The 17,261-nt window shown below is 37.5% G+C and overlaps 1 long non-coding RNA gene across 1 annotated transcript in view; it reads left to right on the plus strand.

Annotated features, from left to right (window-relative positions):
• The first annotated feature begins 3,294 nt into the window (after nucleotides 1–3,294).
• LOC136753036 (uncharacterized) overlaps nucleotides 3,295–17,261 on the plus strand; it is a 34,179-nt gene continuing 20,212 nt past the window's right edge. Inside the window, exon 1 of the long non-coding RNA XR_010817383.1 lies at nucleotides 3,295–3,580. This is a non-coding gene — a long non-coding RNA (uncharacterized LOC136753036). The remainder of the gene's footprint in view (nucleotides 3,581–17,261) is intronic.

Raw genomic sequence — 17,261 nt, forward strand, 5'->3', positions numbered from 1 at the left:
CAATGGTGTTCAGGTCTGGAGATTGGGCTGGCCATGGCAGGGTCTTGATCTGGTGGTCCCCCATCCACACCTTGATCGACCTGGCTGTGTGGCATGGAGCATTGTCCTGCTGGAAAAAACAATCCTCAGAGTTAGGGAACATTGTCGGAGCAGAAGGAAGCAAGTTTTCTTCCAGGACAACCTTGTATGTGGCTTGATTCATGCGTCCTTTACAAAGACAAATCTGCCCGATTCCAGCCTTGCTGAAGCACTGTGGCTTGTAGGCCTCTCCAAGTCTCCGTCTAACCATTAGACGACCATGTGTTGGGCAAAGATGAAAATTGGACTCATCGGACAGGACTCATTACTCTAGTCATCTACTGTTCAATCCTTATTGTCTTTTGCACACCTCAGCCTGGCTCGTTTGCTTCTCATTGTTGAAGGGCTTTTTTCTAGCTTTGCACGACTTCAGCCCTGCCCCTAAGAGCCTGTTTCGAACCATCTTCGCCATGCACTTCACCCCACCTGCCATTTGCCATTCTTTTTGTAGGTCACTTGATGTCATCCTATGGATGTTGAGTGACATTTGAATTTGTTGGCGGTCATTCCGGTCAGTGGAGAGTTGTTTTCGCCCTCTGCCGGTCTGTAGCTTTGTTGTCCCCAATGTCTGCTGCTTGACCTTGTTCTTATGAACTGCTGTCTTTGAAATTTGAAGGAAGGAAGCAACTTGATGCTCACTGTATCCCTCTGCCAGTAAAGCCAGAATTGATCTCTTCTTTTCATCACTCAAAACTTTCCTTTTCAACTAATTGCTAATTGCTATGATTTTCATTTTTTCTCTAATAAATAATTTTTGAGACATTGGTAAATGTGGACTGTTTTTAGACGCGAGCTGCTGTCCATCCTTCCTTGACCAGATAATTGTTCTACATATATATATATATATATATATATATATATATATATATATATATATAGTATAGTATGCACTAGTAGTTGAACAACAGGTGTGATCATGATGGAGAAGAAGGTGGATTCACGAATGGCTGTTTCCATTTTAAAATACTTTCGGATGGTTCTACGGACATTAACAATCTGAAATGTAATCTCTTTGAAGGTCAATTTTAATATCTTTCTACTGCGATAGTAATAAGAGAATAGCACTATCTTCTGAAAATGTTTGTCTGAAAAACTGGCAAAGTGAAAAGAAATAGGTGACCTACAGTACTATGGTCTAAGTTCCTATATTGAGCCTATGCCTTTCAAGTCTATAAAATGCAGTTCAGATGCAGTTCTACTTACGTTTTTCAGTTTAGTTAAATAATCTGATGGTCATTTAATAAAATGCACTTGTGCAGCATTGCGTAAAAATCTAAGAGACAGAACTGGAAAAGGGATTGAGAACTATTGTATCTTGTACCATTTTGTCACTCTACTGGAGTGACAGATTGAGCTCAGAGGTGTTCCTGAGAGATGGTGTCTTGATTCCCAGTGGGGGCTCTGGCCACCCACAGTCTTTAGTAGGGTCCTCACTACCAAAAGTGATATATTGAGATTCTTACCAGAAGAAGAATTTTCTTGTAACAAGAAAAAATGCTTAGTTATTCCAACAGCACAAGAAAAAACTTGGCGTGAGCATTTTACCAAAGGAGATCTATTGAGATTCTTACCAGAAGAAGAATTTTCTTGTAACAAGAAAAACATATCTATTTCGATAAGCTCACACAAGTTGTGCTTTCTTGGTGTAAGGAACTGAATTTAATTACAGCAGTCATTTCTTACAGCAAGTAAAATCTAATCTTAAATAAAGCCATAAAACAGTTCCTTCAGTTCCAGGTGATATCATTAATTCATTTATTATTATTAGGGGGCCAAGCAACGAAGCAGATGGACCACCTTTTGTAATTGTTCGGATTATTAGGGGGTCAAGCAACGAAGTTGCTGGAACCCTATTGTAATTGTTAGGATTATTAGGCTTCCAGGTCCAGGATGCCTGAAAGCCTATTGTTGTTGTAAGGATTTTTATTATTATTATTATTAGGCTTCCAGGTCCAGGATGCCTGGAAGCCTATTGTTGTTGTAAGGATTTTTATTATTATTATTATTATTATTATTATTATTATTATTATTATTATTATTTATTATTATTATTTTTTTTTTCTTCCGCCAGAATATTTTCAAATGCCTATAACTTTTGAACCGCTTGGTGAAAACTCACCAATCTTGGAGTGAATGTAGGGGTCTATGGTATGGTCACTCGAATGCAATATGGTGGCCTAAAGTCACATGGTTTGGCAGCCATCTTGAATGTAGTCCAAAAAATTGACCGTTTTCAAACATCGTTTTATCAGGAATGGTAAAGAGTAGAGTTATGAAACTTTTTCTATGTAGTGCGCTTATGTTAATACTTGATTTGGATTTACTAGAAAATCGATAACTCACATGGTTTGCCCACAATGTTTGATTATGCTGAAAACACTCCAGCCTCAACTCCTCATAGACCATTTGACTGGCTGATGTGTGCTTTGGTATACAGCATCTTTGGACTGTTCTCTACAAATATTCTATAAGAAAAGTTCCTACATGAAGAAATCTGGGAGCAATGGACAAATGTTTTAGACAAAAAGTAAATTTTGTCCAATTTTCTGACTGTAATGACACACTGTCACCACTTGTGACAGCATATATCATTTTTCACTGAGAAAACAAGATTCAGGCCCCATCTTTGGCATGTACATCATAAAAACGAAGAACTATCAGTCACTTGCAACAGTATTAGAGTGGAAAGTATCTGTTTAAACACAGACACTTCTGCAAGCAAATAAAATAGTGTAAACTGAGATTTGTTATAGTTAGGGATTGTTTCAGCTATAAAGCTGTGGAGAGAAGCGAGAGAAACCGAAAGTGAAACACACGATAATACAAATTATTAAAATAAATACATGAATATGAATAATGGTACAACAGCAATGACGTTGCTGAATCTGTAGTGGTGGGATACTGCTTTAATTTGAAAGTTTAAGCTGTAGAGAAACCGTGAAGAAAAACGAGAGAAAATGAAAGTGAAACTAAAACATACCATTAAATGTGATTCACAAAACACGAATATACAAGTGTAACCAGTCTACATTTTGTTTAAATAAAGTTATAAGAATCAATATTCAGCATAGTTTGTATGTACAGCACTCAGGGTACAGCTTAGCGGGGAGGTAACAGAATGGTAGAACGCTATTGGTTAGATGGAACCATAAGCCAATCAGATAGCGAGTAGTGGAGTTGTGGGTGGGACTTGCTGAGGAAAACGAGGAGCAAGGATGGCGCAAGGGCGAGTGTGAAGAGAGAGATCGGAAAGGCAAGTTGTGTGTTAAAATAGAAAGTTAAGGAAATAGGAAAAAACTGTATGGTTTATATCCAAACGAGATATGTAAAACATATAGGCTAAGGTTTTAAAAAATAAAACATAGCTGACAACCAGATAGCGCTCAGAGCGATGAGTTCCTCTGGTGCCGTGGGAGAAGAGGACCTGCAGACGGCCATGCCTGTGTTTCCTGAGGCTCATATCAGCGCTACGTGAAAGATTGAGAGGGCGGACTCGCTGTGCGTGAGTACTGTGTTGTATACACACCAATCGTTTATAAAACAACGTTTACATTGGAAATTGTTTGAATAAGCGAAGGGGGATTTGTTTCTGCCACAACGAACACAAGCAACGATACAGGCTTGCAACTTGTTATTTTAATTTTATTATTTTCCTACAGGTGTAGCAGCTAAGTTGTTGTGGGGCCCACTATGTAAAATTGAATATTGTTGTTAATCGATATCACATTGTCTATTGTTTGTTACAAAAGATAACAATAACTAATTTAAATTTCCATTATTCTTATTCTTTTGCCACTGTTTATTTTCTAATTCCTTCTGAATCTTAAAGCCTTTATTATTTTGAGGTGTTAACAGTAAACCCATTTAATTAATGTAACTGTGTGTGTATGAATGTTTTTGGGGAAAAGTGAACAGTTACGAAGTTATTTGGTGGAGGTATTATATAGCGTAAGCTAAGTAAGTTAAGAGTCTATCAGACAGGGAAATCATAAAAGCTTGAAATAATAGCAACATTTACAATAGAACTCGGGGCCCCTACACAGTGTATCGATTCGATTAGGGTCATGTATTTCTACACTGTTAGGCGTGGAAGTGGTGTTACATAAGTTATTAAAATAAATGCATGAATATGAACAGTGGTACAAGAGCAATGACATTGCTGAATCTGTAGCGGTGGGTCATTGTTGTCAATTGAAAGTCATTTCAAACTGAGATCACAACGAGTGCATTACTTTCTGTTTATATAGTGTTAACGATGCAACACGGTGTGGGGGCACGACTTTGTCCTCTTCTCTCTAAGTGAAATCGTAAATAATGGTAACATGTTATATACCAAACTGTGCAGAATCGCTGGCTCTACAAAGTGGAATGGAAAGAGTGAACATAAGACATGTACTGTGCGAGCTAACCCCGAAAAATCGGACATACTGGGTCAGGCGCAATAGTAAAAACGAATTGGAGCTATTTGCTTCTTAGTGATCTACTTTGCTTTTCCAGCTGTACATACACATAACGCACACATGAGAAATCAACGTGATAACTATATGAAACACCAGGTATGCAACTAAATAAGCTTGAGAAGGTTAATGCAATTTGAAGAGCAGCAGCAATCTAAAGCTACTTAAATGGTTAGATTGTGTTTTAAAGTACATAAAATGAAACTTGGAGAATCAAGTGTTTACTACTATATTATGATATTAGAGGTATTGATGGTATTACTAATGTAATTAAATTGATATATTTCAATCAAATAAGTAGTTGGTTTATTGAGTTTTTAACTGGCTTGTTCCTTAAAATATTTGACCACAAGAGGGGGAACTTGACCATGAATACCAAAACCTTTAAGCAAAAACTGTTGTCAACATGTGTCTTCATCTGATTAATATTTGTATGAGTCTGAAACCATACATTTCTTGACTGCAAGCACCTGGAAGCCTCAAAAGTTGCCTGCAACTTCTAGTTATTATCTTTCTTATTTTTCCGCCGTTTTTTTGAAAAGCCTATAAAAACTAAACCGCTGGATGAAAACTCATGAAACTTCATACAGTGATAGATGGCTATGTAGTGCTATGCCATATGCAATATGGAGGCCATATGTCACATGGTCTGGTGGCCATAGTGGCTTAAGTGACACATTTTGGAAAATTTACAAAAATCTTCTTCTCCGAAACCGCAGACGGGACAGATGTGTGAAGTTATGTTATAGCCTATATTCAGCTTTGTTCAAGACAATTCGATGAGTCACATAGTTTGGCAGCCATATTGGATTGGCCAAGAATCTTCAAAGATCTTCTTCTCCGAAATGGTTGGTCCAATTGATACAAAATTTTCTACACGTGACCTTGGCTAGCTCCTCTATCAGATTTGTTCAAGGCAAGTTGATTGAGAAAACAAGATGGCCACCATGAGCCAATCAAATTTCAGACATTGTCAATTTGAAAATGAATGCATATGGTGCAGTATGGAACTATGTTAGAATGTATTGGACTGATTGTTACTTGACAGGATTGATCCCATAAGCAATGTGGTGGTCACTGGTCTATTATTATTATTATTATTATTATTATTATACTTATTTTTTCTTCTCTTCCACCAGAATATGTTCAAATGCCTATAACTTTTGAACCAATGTCTAAAAAGTCACCAAACTTGGCATGGATGTAGGAGTCTATGGCATGGTCACTCTACCACAAAATGGCGGCATCATGTAACATGGTTTGGCAGCCATCTTGATTGTAGTTCAAACAAAAAATGTCAGTTTTCAAACATCGTTTTCTCAGGAATGGTAGAGTTGAGATATGAGACTTATAGTACATACTCTGCTAATGTTAATACTTGATTTGGCTATTTCCCTAAGTCACACGGTATGGCAACCATCTTGGATTATGCTGAAAAACTTCAGCCTCGTTTTCTCATAAACACTTAAACTGGCTGATGTGTGCTTTGGTATACAGTATCTTTGGACTGTGTTCTATACATATTCTTAAAGAAAGGTTCTGACATAAAAAAAATATGGCAGTAATGAACAAAAGATTTAGACTTACTATAAATGTTGTTAAATTTTAAGCCTGCAATGACACACTGTCACCACTGGTAGCAGCATATACCACAAACAGGACAGAGAAACAATTATGAAGCCGCCATCTTTGGCATGTACATCGTAACAACAAAACACTATCACTCACTTGCCGCAGTGTTAGAGTGGAAACTATTGTTTTAAACGGAGACGCTTCTGCCTGCAAATACAAATCATGTAATCTGAGATGTGTTTGTAGTGAGGGTGTTTTCAGCTGTAGAGAAACCGTGAAGGAAAGCGAGCGAGAAACCGAAAGTGAAAGTAAAAAATGTTCTTAAATGTGATTCTCAACACACAGTAATGCAAGGTATTCAAGTAAATACATTAAAATGAACAGTGGTACAACAGCAATGACGTTGCTGAATCTGTTGTGGTGGGTTATTGCTTTCACATTAAAAGTAATTTAAATCTGAGATCACAACGAGTGGGTGACTTCCTGTATATATCATGTTAACGATGCAACACGGGGGGGGGGGGGGGGGGCATGTTATACTCAACTGTGCAGAATTGCTGGTTCTACAAAGTAGAGTTGAAAGGGTGAACATAAGACATGTACTGTGTGAGTTAAACCCGAAAAAACGGACATACTGGGTCAGGCACAGTAGTAAAAATGAATTAGAGCTATTTGCTCCTTATTGATATATTTACAACTGGAAAAGCAAAGTATATATAACGCACACATCAGAAATCAACGTGATAACTATATGAAACACCAGGTATGCAACTAAATAAGCTTGAGAAGGTAAAGGCAAATTGAAGAGCAGCAGCAATCTAAAGCTACTTAAATGGTTAGGTTGTGTTTTAAAGTACACAAAATGAAACAAGTGTTTACTACTATATTATGATATTAGAGGTATTGATGGTATTACTAATGTAATTCAATTGATATTTAAATCAAATAAGTGTAGTTGGTTTATTGAGATTGTAACGGGCTTCCCAGACAGCAATTTTAGGTTGGGCCAACGTTGGACTCCAGGTGGCAGTAGATAACTGACGGTGGGCCAACGTCATTTTGCTCATCGGGCCAATATTGGCCCAAACTTGGTATTTGGTCATAATTCCCATTTTAAAAAGCTGGGTCCAGCAAGAAAATGAATATTATAAAAAAAAAAATAGAATAACCCATACCAAGCACATTTAAAAATAATGACCAATTACACTTTTATTTTAGGCACTGATATTAGGAACACATAGTCAGATATTAATTTCACAGTTCATACATTGTTTTATGTAATGCTATTTTATTCAGTGCATATTTTGTTTTGTTGGTAACGCCATATTTGAAAGCTCCTCTATGTAGCCTGACTAGCACCTTCACAAAAGCTACATGTCATCATAGCATTCATAAAGCTCTATAAAAACTTCCCCAATATACGTAACAGGTGTGTAAGTATTCATCAGTCTCCTTTCCTTCTGGCCTTTCCCCTGAATCAGTGCAACATTACAAATACTTACACACCTGTTATGTCACTTGGAGAAGTTGTTATAAAGCTTTAAAAATTATATTATGGCAAGTTATGTAGCCTTTATGAAAGTAACATAAAGAGGTATTCCCAAAAAAATAACCATTTTGTTGACTGGTTAGTGAAATAATTAAAAACAAAAAACAAAAAACAAAAACAGGTAGTTTGCTATTAGTACAATATTATTTCATATTAAGTCATAAAAAATGCAAATCTTTAATTAATATATGCATTTATCTATTATTCTGAACAATAATATCGACGTGTTCAACAACAACACCAATGCAATACAATAATGGCTGCAGTAACATGCTACTTTTTAAATGTTTCAAAAAATCGAATACACTATTAAAACAGAGAAAGAAGTACAATCAGTTGAAGATAAACAAACACAAAACATAAAACAAAAAATGATAAAAGATATGTGGGGAGAGAACATAAGTAGGCCTACCTTGTTGAAACACATTGTTTAAGTAATAAACTTTGTAAATAAAGTGGTCTTTTACAGTACTTTTGCAGTGAAAGTTTGGCAACAGATTCCCTTTTTCATTAAATGCATACACATATGCTTGGTCAGAAAATGTCCCCGACCATGACCATGAAGTTCCACTTCTCCTTAAGATGGCGTTTCCACTGGAACTTCAATTTGATTTCCCTCCTGAATAGAGAGCATTCGTCGTTTTCTGCCTCCATCTCTGTCACCGGCATACTTCAGCCACTCTCTGATGTTTTTTTCCACTTGCTTGTGATGTAGTAGGGTTTCTTACAGCCTCTGAAATAAATAAGGTTAATAATCACTTTTTAATGTTGAATAAATAACATTTTGTGTAACAATTGTATCCTTTGTATTCCCAGAATTTAATTGTACTTAACTTTTAGTATGTACAAATTAAAACTATTTGTAATGAAAATATCAAATCACTATTAAAATAACAACAAATTACACAAGCAGTGAAAACTGTTTTACTTCCCTGCAGTTACTGAGGGATTGACCTCAGAATAAGTAAAGTTAATACATTGTATCATTCATTTACTTTTTAATTAGTTATATATATGTGTGTGCGTGTGTGTAAAGAGTCGCAGAAATCCAGAGAGAGATGCACCTCCAATCAAAATGTTTTTATTACAAACCGCTGCAAGGAAGAGGTTCAAGAGGCGATCTCAAGAACAGTCTTGGAGAAGATACAAACTACAGGCCCTTTTATGCAGAGCAGACAGGAGAGAAAGATAACAGGCCCATGTCTGTCCTATGATGAGTGTAAGTTCAGTTTCTGCCTGACAATTGCTCAGGAAGACCCATATATAGTTGTATAGTGTTAATTTTACCACAGGTAAAAAAACTGTTACTACTCACTTGCTATGACTGCAGAAAACTTCAGCTTTGAAAAGGCACGTTTGGATCCTTTGCCTAACCAATTAAATTGAATTGCCAAACTAATGGTGAGACTGGCCCTCATTATTCTTCTGCAGATTTCCAAAGTGTTTGATCCTCCTTTGAGAGCAAGATGGCAAACCTAAACAAGAAACGTATATCAATATCTACTTATTCATCTTGAAATACACTGCAGTGATACCCAGTTAACACACAATGTTGCTACAATGTTGTGGCAACATTGTATGTTAGCAGGGATGGATCTTTGATGTTTATCAAATTTCACAATTAGGACATTTAAGAACATAAAGTGAATGGTGAGAATGGGCCATTAAAAAGTCACTTTCCTATACATTAATGAGTGGTTTCACAGACCCTGGCCAGCACTTAATCTTGCACTACCATACCCGAGCTAACATCAACTATTAGTGCTAATTTTGGTAATTCTGTGTTAATAACTGTGTAAAAAGGAACTTTCTGGTATCGGTCTGAAATAGGGAATATTTTCCATTCATGTTTCCTTAAGTTCTGTTCGAAAAACTGAGTTTAAAACAGCGGTTTAGTCAACTTTTGTAAATTGTGATTGTTAGCTATCTAATTGCCTGTTTGCTTAATGGCATTAAACCTGAGCTGTGCTTAATTCCCTGGGAAGTAAGAGGGTTAGGAAATGTATCCATATGTAGAACTTACCTGTTGTTATAATGAATTCAAAATGGCAACACCATCATTGAACACTTTTATAACGGCTTATACACATTTTATATTTGAAAACTGCACAGGGTACTATATAGGAAATTATAATAAGTACAATTTGCTATGGTAAATATATAAACAACATGGGGACTCACTCTGGCAGCTACGGAGACATCTTTATTAACCTGTTGAAGGGGCTTTGTTAATTAGCACAGGGATCTGGACACCCTGTAATTTATAAATTACTCATAGTACTAATAAAACATTATATTTAAATTTTAATTCTAAAGAAAACAAAGGGGCTGGCAAACCAACAATCATACTTTACTAAACTTACTTTGAGGAGGTTGTGGCCATGATCTATAATGATATGTAAATGTAGATTATTCATTAATTGCTAGAACTACAAATTCAAATGCCATAGGCCTCTACCTCTATCTGCAGTTTCAAGGGTTTTCATGGAATGGTGTTAATTGTATTGACTTTTTAAGGTTATCTAGAGAGATATAAATAATATTAACAACGGCAATACATACAAATAAATAATAGTGTCAACAAAAAAGGTTTTTCCTGACAATTTTATTTGGAAGCCCAATAGTAATTTTACCAACAAATTATTTTTGGAATCTTGATTAGAATCGCTTACCACACTGGTTTCAATTGACTTCTGCAAAAGCAAATTTTCAAGATTATTAATATCCTCCATGGAGCTCAGTGGGAATTTGATGTCTTCTGGTAGGGTTCTAGTATTTTCAATGTCATCTCTTGTACATAGCCTCCTTTGCAGATCCTGAAGCATTTTGGAGTTTTGTTGCACCTGGGACTTAATTTCCACCAGCAGTGCAACCAAATATGCCATAGTACCTATAAAATACAAATCAGTTTAAAATTTAAATTGTAAATTCTTATAAAAAGGTACACTACAGGTCAAAAAATTTTGAACACCTACATTTTTAAGGTTTTATTGAAATGTACACATCTCAATGTACTATGAAATTAAAGCATAGAACAAAAAAACTATTTGAGATAAAAAAGGAATCATGGAATCATTTTGTTTAACAAAATGTTACCCTTAAGCTGACAAACCTCTCTGGTACCCTTAAAAGGGCACCAAATCCATGTGTTTCTCTTTAATCCCATGTGTACTCTTCACGGTTGTGTTGTTTCCCAAATGTTTGGTATCCCTTGAAAGCCGAGAGGTTTTTATCCCCCCCATCCCCCCCCACACCGCATTCTGAAATGGGGGGGTGGGGGGATACTAGGTCTGAGTAGGAATACAAAATCTCATAAAATATTGACAATTATGACATATTCTGGAACCAGACAGTCTACTGATCAAAACAAGAACATCCATGTTTTGGTAGAAGCAACATACACCCATAGAGAGCTCCCGGGCTCTGAATGATGGCGGGCGACACGGAAACTGTAAATCGGATGTGTTTGAGAATGAAATGTGCTGGTAGCCAAGAGAATAAGCTTTCAAATGATGTGCGCATTGTAGGAATATAGTGTAACTTCTATGCACAGGAGCTGTGCGTAACACTGCCAAATAATGCTTAAGAGGGTGTAGTAACACAGTATATAACTCTGAAATGTACATTATTTTTCTGGTTTTGGTAACCTAAACTTTTTTTGACCTGGCAGTTTACCGCTTACCTTTGTACCATTTCAGGTTATTCACTGGACTTGAACTGCTACATTTAAATAAAAACTGAAAAAATTGGGGGTTTCTAAAACTTTTGACCGGTAGTGTATATCTTTGCATGCACTGCTTACTTAAAAAGTAGCAGTGCCTTGTGAATTCTTCCGTATTTTCTGTATTGTTGCACAAATATATCCCTCTATGAAACTTTGAAGTACCTGAAGGCACAGATGAGTTGGAAATCCTGATATTGTGAGATGATGATTTTTGAGAAACTTCAAATCGGTGAGCCCTAGATGTTGAGGATGGTAACCTAACAATAAAACAGGTAGGTCATGTTTTGCATATATATATGCAATTTAAAAACGTTAATCTTTATTTACTCTTTCAGATGAAGGAAACACTTGCATTTTCTGTTATAAAGACAGAAATAGCAGCAGTACATTTACAGTTTCATTTTAATATTAGCATGCTAAATATAAGTTAAAGTAAAAAATAAATGAAGAAAAGTAAATTTAAATGTACTTTCTGATGAGTGTAAATTAGGGCCTAACTGTAGATTATCCTTTAAATGATAAGGAAACATTTTGTATACCTTCTATGTAACATACCAACTTTTTGGGCAATAACGATGATGGGAGTGATGGGGATGATGGTGGCAATGATGGGGAGTAAGAAGTGCGTTGGTTTGAACATGATGGAGGTAATTTTTTGGGTGGGATCACTTCATCTTCACTAGAAGACCAGCATTTATGCACCCTGAAATATTACAATTATATATTATAGTATATATTATTTAATATACAATGAGGGTAATCTCACGCAGTCTCAACTACAATATAAACTATTCAATTAATTCATGCTCAAAAATAAACAAAAGGTTTGCTCTAAAATCCAGTGTTTAGTTACCAGGACGACTTCACACATTAAACTATATATATGGAAAAAATACATAATTAGCACTGCATTGTTAGTAGAAGCATTTTTTTAAACAAAACTAAACATTAAAACAAATAAACTTTAAAAGACAAACATCAGAGAAACTTGCTTTCTTTTTCACCTGGGCTGGTCTTCAACATCTGGTGGGACATCAGTCATGTGTATATCATATGTCACTTGCTGGAGGAAGTTTTTTTTCTGGCTTTTTCATAGTGTTCTGTGGAGTTAATTTTTGTAGTTAATTTACTGTAAATGCCGTTTCATTTTGCAAGGAATTGTGATTTGAATTGTATGAAAGCAATACTGACAAGAAATGATGGTGACATTGGAATTAATCACTTTAAGTACAGCAATTGATTAGTAGTTGCTATGTTCTAGACCAGGGGCCTCAAACTTAATCCCTGGAGGGCCCTGTATATGCTGGTTTTCATTCCACCTGAGTCCCTAATTATTGAATTTGTCTATTTAATTTAACATATTATTAAAAAAAGGCATTTGTGAGGTATTTTAGAATTGATGGTCTAAAAGTGCGTTTGATTCAAGGTAGAGTTGCTTATAAAATATACTGGGGCCTTTATAGATGTTTAAATGTATTGAGCTAATTAAACAATTGGACCATTTAAATTATTGAGGACATTGAGGAGAAAAAAAAAAAAGCATACACATGGCCCTCCAGGGATTGAGTTTGAGACCCCTGACCTAGACCAACTTTGCCATACCTTCACATTGACAATTACTACTGAGTTTGCTCAATTAAATTAATGTGGAAGTGATTATAGATCTTTTAAAAACAATAAGCACAGCACTATGTACATTAAAATTGTAATTGTTATTGTCATTCATGTAAATGAGCCTTAAGTGTTGATCATGTGTTCATCAAATTGTAAAATATTAAATTTGGACTTTAATTAAACAAATCTATAAATGAGAAATTATGCAATTGCAAATGACCACAGGCCAGCTACTCAATACTTGATGGTGGGTATCTTTACAAATAGTAGAAATATGTTTGTCAAATGCATCGCCATTCTCATGTATTTTATGATAAATAAATGTAAATTTACCAGTTGTATACAGAATGTGAACTTCATATTGGGCCCACTCTTCCTCTCTTCTGATGCCTTTCATTACTGCCTTTTTAAGTTTCTCCACATTGAAATTTGGCCATTTACATGTTTCTCCATTCACCATCCAAGAGACTGGCACCATGTCAACCTCCTGTGATTCAAGGAACTCAACAATGTGAAACATTATCAGGATTTCTGTAAAAAATAATTAAAAAGGGATATTTTAAAATGTTATTCACCAAATATTCATCTTTAACATGTTACACTAAATGTTCTGGTTTTCTAATCAACTTTTTTAACTTTTTACTGTTCATTTTCCATTGATTTTCCATTGACTGCGATTTATTTGAATTGTATATATAGTTATTATGTTATGTACAGGAGCGGACGGACCAAAAAAGGGCCCTGGACTTTTACCCAGGGGGGCGACCGCAGGTTCCATCAAAGAGCAGTCCGAGTGTGGGTGGGGAGGGGGGGGGATGTTGGAGAAATGCGGTCGTGGGGTGGGAAGAGTGTGGTTCTGGGAGCCGACGAAGGGGATAGCGAAATAGTGGAAAACTGGGCTGTAGCAAGAGACGTGGATTATACACAAATACCATGTTCCTGTTTAAGTAAAACCCTGTTAAACAGAGTTATGTTAATTCAGTTCTTTGTTCATTACCCATGCTTATATAACGGGGCTCGTTCGGGTTATAATGAGCACATTGCAAAGTGACGTCAGCCCTCAGTGAAAGTAGTGCAGTGCTGAGCCTCCCGCGGTGGGAGAGCCGGTCTTGTTGCGTAGAGGCTCAACACGGCACCGCAGTAGCCGCTGCGGGGCAGCTCGAATCCCGGGCGGGGAGCTCCTACCTGCATCGGCTACACCCACACACACCAGACTTGTGTCAAATGCCATTACATATTTGTATGTATGGCTATGTTCTTGAACTTTCATTGTTTACAGATTAAGAGTTACACACAATTTCATGCGTGTAAAAACGAACAAGCAAACTAAACTCGACAATCTTTACCTCAGGTTACCGCGCCAGCATCTTCAGCAAACTCCTCACCCCAAGCTCGCGCTCATGTTTATAGTAAACATCCAATCAGAACAATCGAAAACATCATTTTTTTTAAAAAAATTTTTTATTCTTCATCAACAATACTGACCCCCAGTAATACAGATTTAATGGGTACATCACGTAAGTCAGCTTTAAGAAATAAGGGGTAGCACAATAACTTATTTTCTCTCTCTCTCCACAGACCTTAATTTTTTTATTTTATTTTACTTGAGATGCAAATTGTTGGGCCAACGTTGGCACATGCTTGCTAAACAAGCCAACCATAAACCAACGTTGGGCCAACTTTGTTTGCTGTCTAGTAAACTGTTGGGCTAACGTTGGTCCATAGTTAGCGTGACAGCCGACCACTTGCCAACCATAAACCAACAATGTGCCAACTTGACCATGAATACTCTGCTCACCAAAACCTTTAATGCCGGGGTCACGCTACATGGTTTCTACAATCCGACCCGATTTTTGTGAATAGTGGGCAGCTCACACTACATGACTATTTTGCACCAAATTTGTGTCTTTTGCGTCGTGAAGGAGCGCACACTACACGTTCGCTTAAGTACAGGAGAATACACACTACATGACTGATCTGACTTCCTTGTCGTGGCGACGCGTGATCCACACATAGAAAAGGTCAACAAACACGTACGTGCACATGTACAAGTCACGTCTGTGTAGCGCAGATCTGCGCTTCTCCACCAATGGGATCAGTGGAATTCTGCAGATCTGCGCAAAACTGCAGAAAGAACGCGACCACATGCCGCTTCTGCTGTTTGTGTTAGTCTGTGTGGACAAACGCAAAAAGCGTATAGTATTTTAAAATAACATGCCCCGAAACAACCATTGTTGTTAACGATGCAACACAGGGGGTCACAACTTTGTGCTCTTCTCTCTCAGTGAAATCGTAACTTATGGTAACCTACACCGATCAGCCATAACATTATGACCACTGACAGGTGAAGTGAATATCACTGGTAATCTCTTTATCATGGCACCTGTCAGTGGGTGGGATATATTAGGCAGCAAGTGAACATTTTGTCCTCAGAGCTGATGTGTTAGAAGCAGGAAAAATGGGCAAGCGTAAGGATCTGAGCGACTTTGACAAGGGCCAAATTGTGATGGCTAGACAACTGGATCAGAGCATCTCCAAAACAGCAGCTCTTAGGGTGTTTTCCCGGTCTGCAGTGGTCAGTACCTATCAAAAGTGGTACAAGGAAGGAAAAGCGGTGAACCGGCTACAGGGTAATGGGCGGCCAAGGCTCATTGATGCATGTGGGGAGCGAAGGCTGGCCCCTGTGGTTTGATCCAACAGACGAGCTACTGTAGCTCAAATTGCTGAAAAAGTGAATGCTGGTTCTGATAGAAAGGTGTCAGAAAGCGCCTACAATGGGCACGTGAGCATCAGTACTCGACCACGGAGCAATGGAAGAAGTTGGCCTGGTCTGATGAATCACGAGTTCAAGGTGTTGACTTTTCCCCAGATCTCAATCCAATCAAGCATCTGTGGGATGTGCTGGCCAAACAAGTCCGATCCATGGAGGCCCCACCTCGCAACTTACAGGACTTAAAGGATCTGCTGCTACTGTTTTGATGCCAGATACCACAGCACACCTTCAGAGGTAAATACAAATGTGCATCTGGTTCTAACTGAACTGAAATTTCTATTAATCCATCATGTAAGTGTCTGCTTGGTGTGGAGTGATTTTACCTTTTGAAAACATGAGGTAAAGGGAATGAATGTGATTTACTTGTATTTCTACTGGACCATTTATCTAGCACCAACACACCCATTTTGGTGAAACCCTCTACTTTCCTACTGTGGTACCATGGGGTCTCTGTGACCCCACCCCAATGTCAATGTAACTTTTTTCATGGTACCAGTGCAGGGTTAAATTAAGTGGCAGTGTATGGGTCCAATCACAGTGGTTCACGGAGACTTTTGCCTTAAAGAAGTGGAGCGACCAAAATTTTCGGTGCCGCCTGGAGGAACATAAAAACATAATAACATAAGAAAGTTTACAAATGAGAGGAGGCCATTCGACCCATCATGCTCGTTTGGTGTCCATTAATATCTAAGTGATCCAAGGATCCAGTCTATTTTAAAATGTTCCAAAACTTTCAGCTTCTACCACATCGCTGTGGAGTTTGTTCCAGATTGTGACTGCTCTCTGTGTAAAGAAGTGTCTCCTGTTTTCCGTTTTGAATGCCTTGAAGCCCAATTTCCATTTGTGTCCCTGAGTGCGTGTGTCCCTGCTGATCTGGAAAAGCTCCTCTGGTTTGATGTGGTCGATGCCTTTCATGATTTTGAAGACTTGGATCAAGTCCCCACGTAGTCTCCTCTGTTCCAGGGTGAAAAGGTTCAGTTCCCTCAGTCTCTCCGAGTAGGACTTTCCCTTCAGACCTGGAATAAGTCTGGTTGCTCTCCTCTGAACTGCCTCTAGAGCAGCAATATCCTTCTTGAAGTGTGGAGCCCAGAACTGTACACAGTATCCAGATGAGCTCTAACTAGTGCATTGTACAGTCTTAAAATTACTTCCCTTGTTTTAAATTCTACACTTTTGACAATATACCCTAGCATTCTGTTTGCCTTTTTTATTGCTTCCCCACATTGTTTGGATGGAGAAAGTGAGGAGTCCCCATAGACTCCTCGGTCTTTCTCATGCGTTACTCATCTAGATCTGTACCTCCCATAGTGTAATTATAGTGGACGTTTTTGTTACCTGCATGTATTATCTTGCACTTGTCCACATTGAATTTCATTTGCCAGGTGTCGGCCCACAACTGAATATTATCCATATTATTATCTTTGAATAGCCTGTGCTGCCAAGATTGTATCTGCTGAGCCACCTATTTTAGTATCATCTGCAAATTTGACAAGT

Source organism: Amia ocellicauda, chromosome 7, assembly GCF_036373705.1.
Source record: "Amia ocellicauda isolate fAmiCal2 chromosome 7, fAmiCal2.hap1, whole genome shotgun sequence".
Classification (NCBI taxonomy): domain Eukaryota; kingdom Metazoa; phylum Chordata; class Actinopteri; order Amiiformes; family Amiidae; genus Amia; species Amia ocellicauda.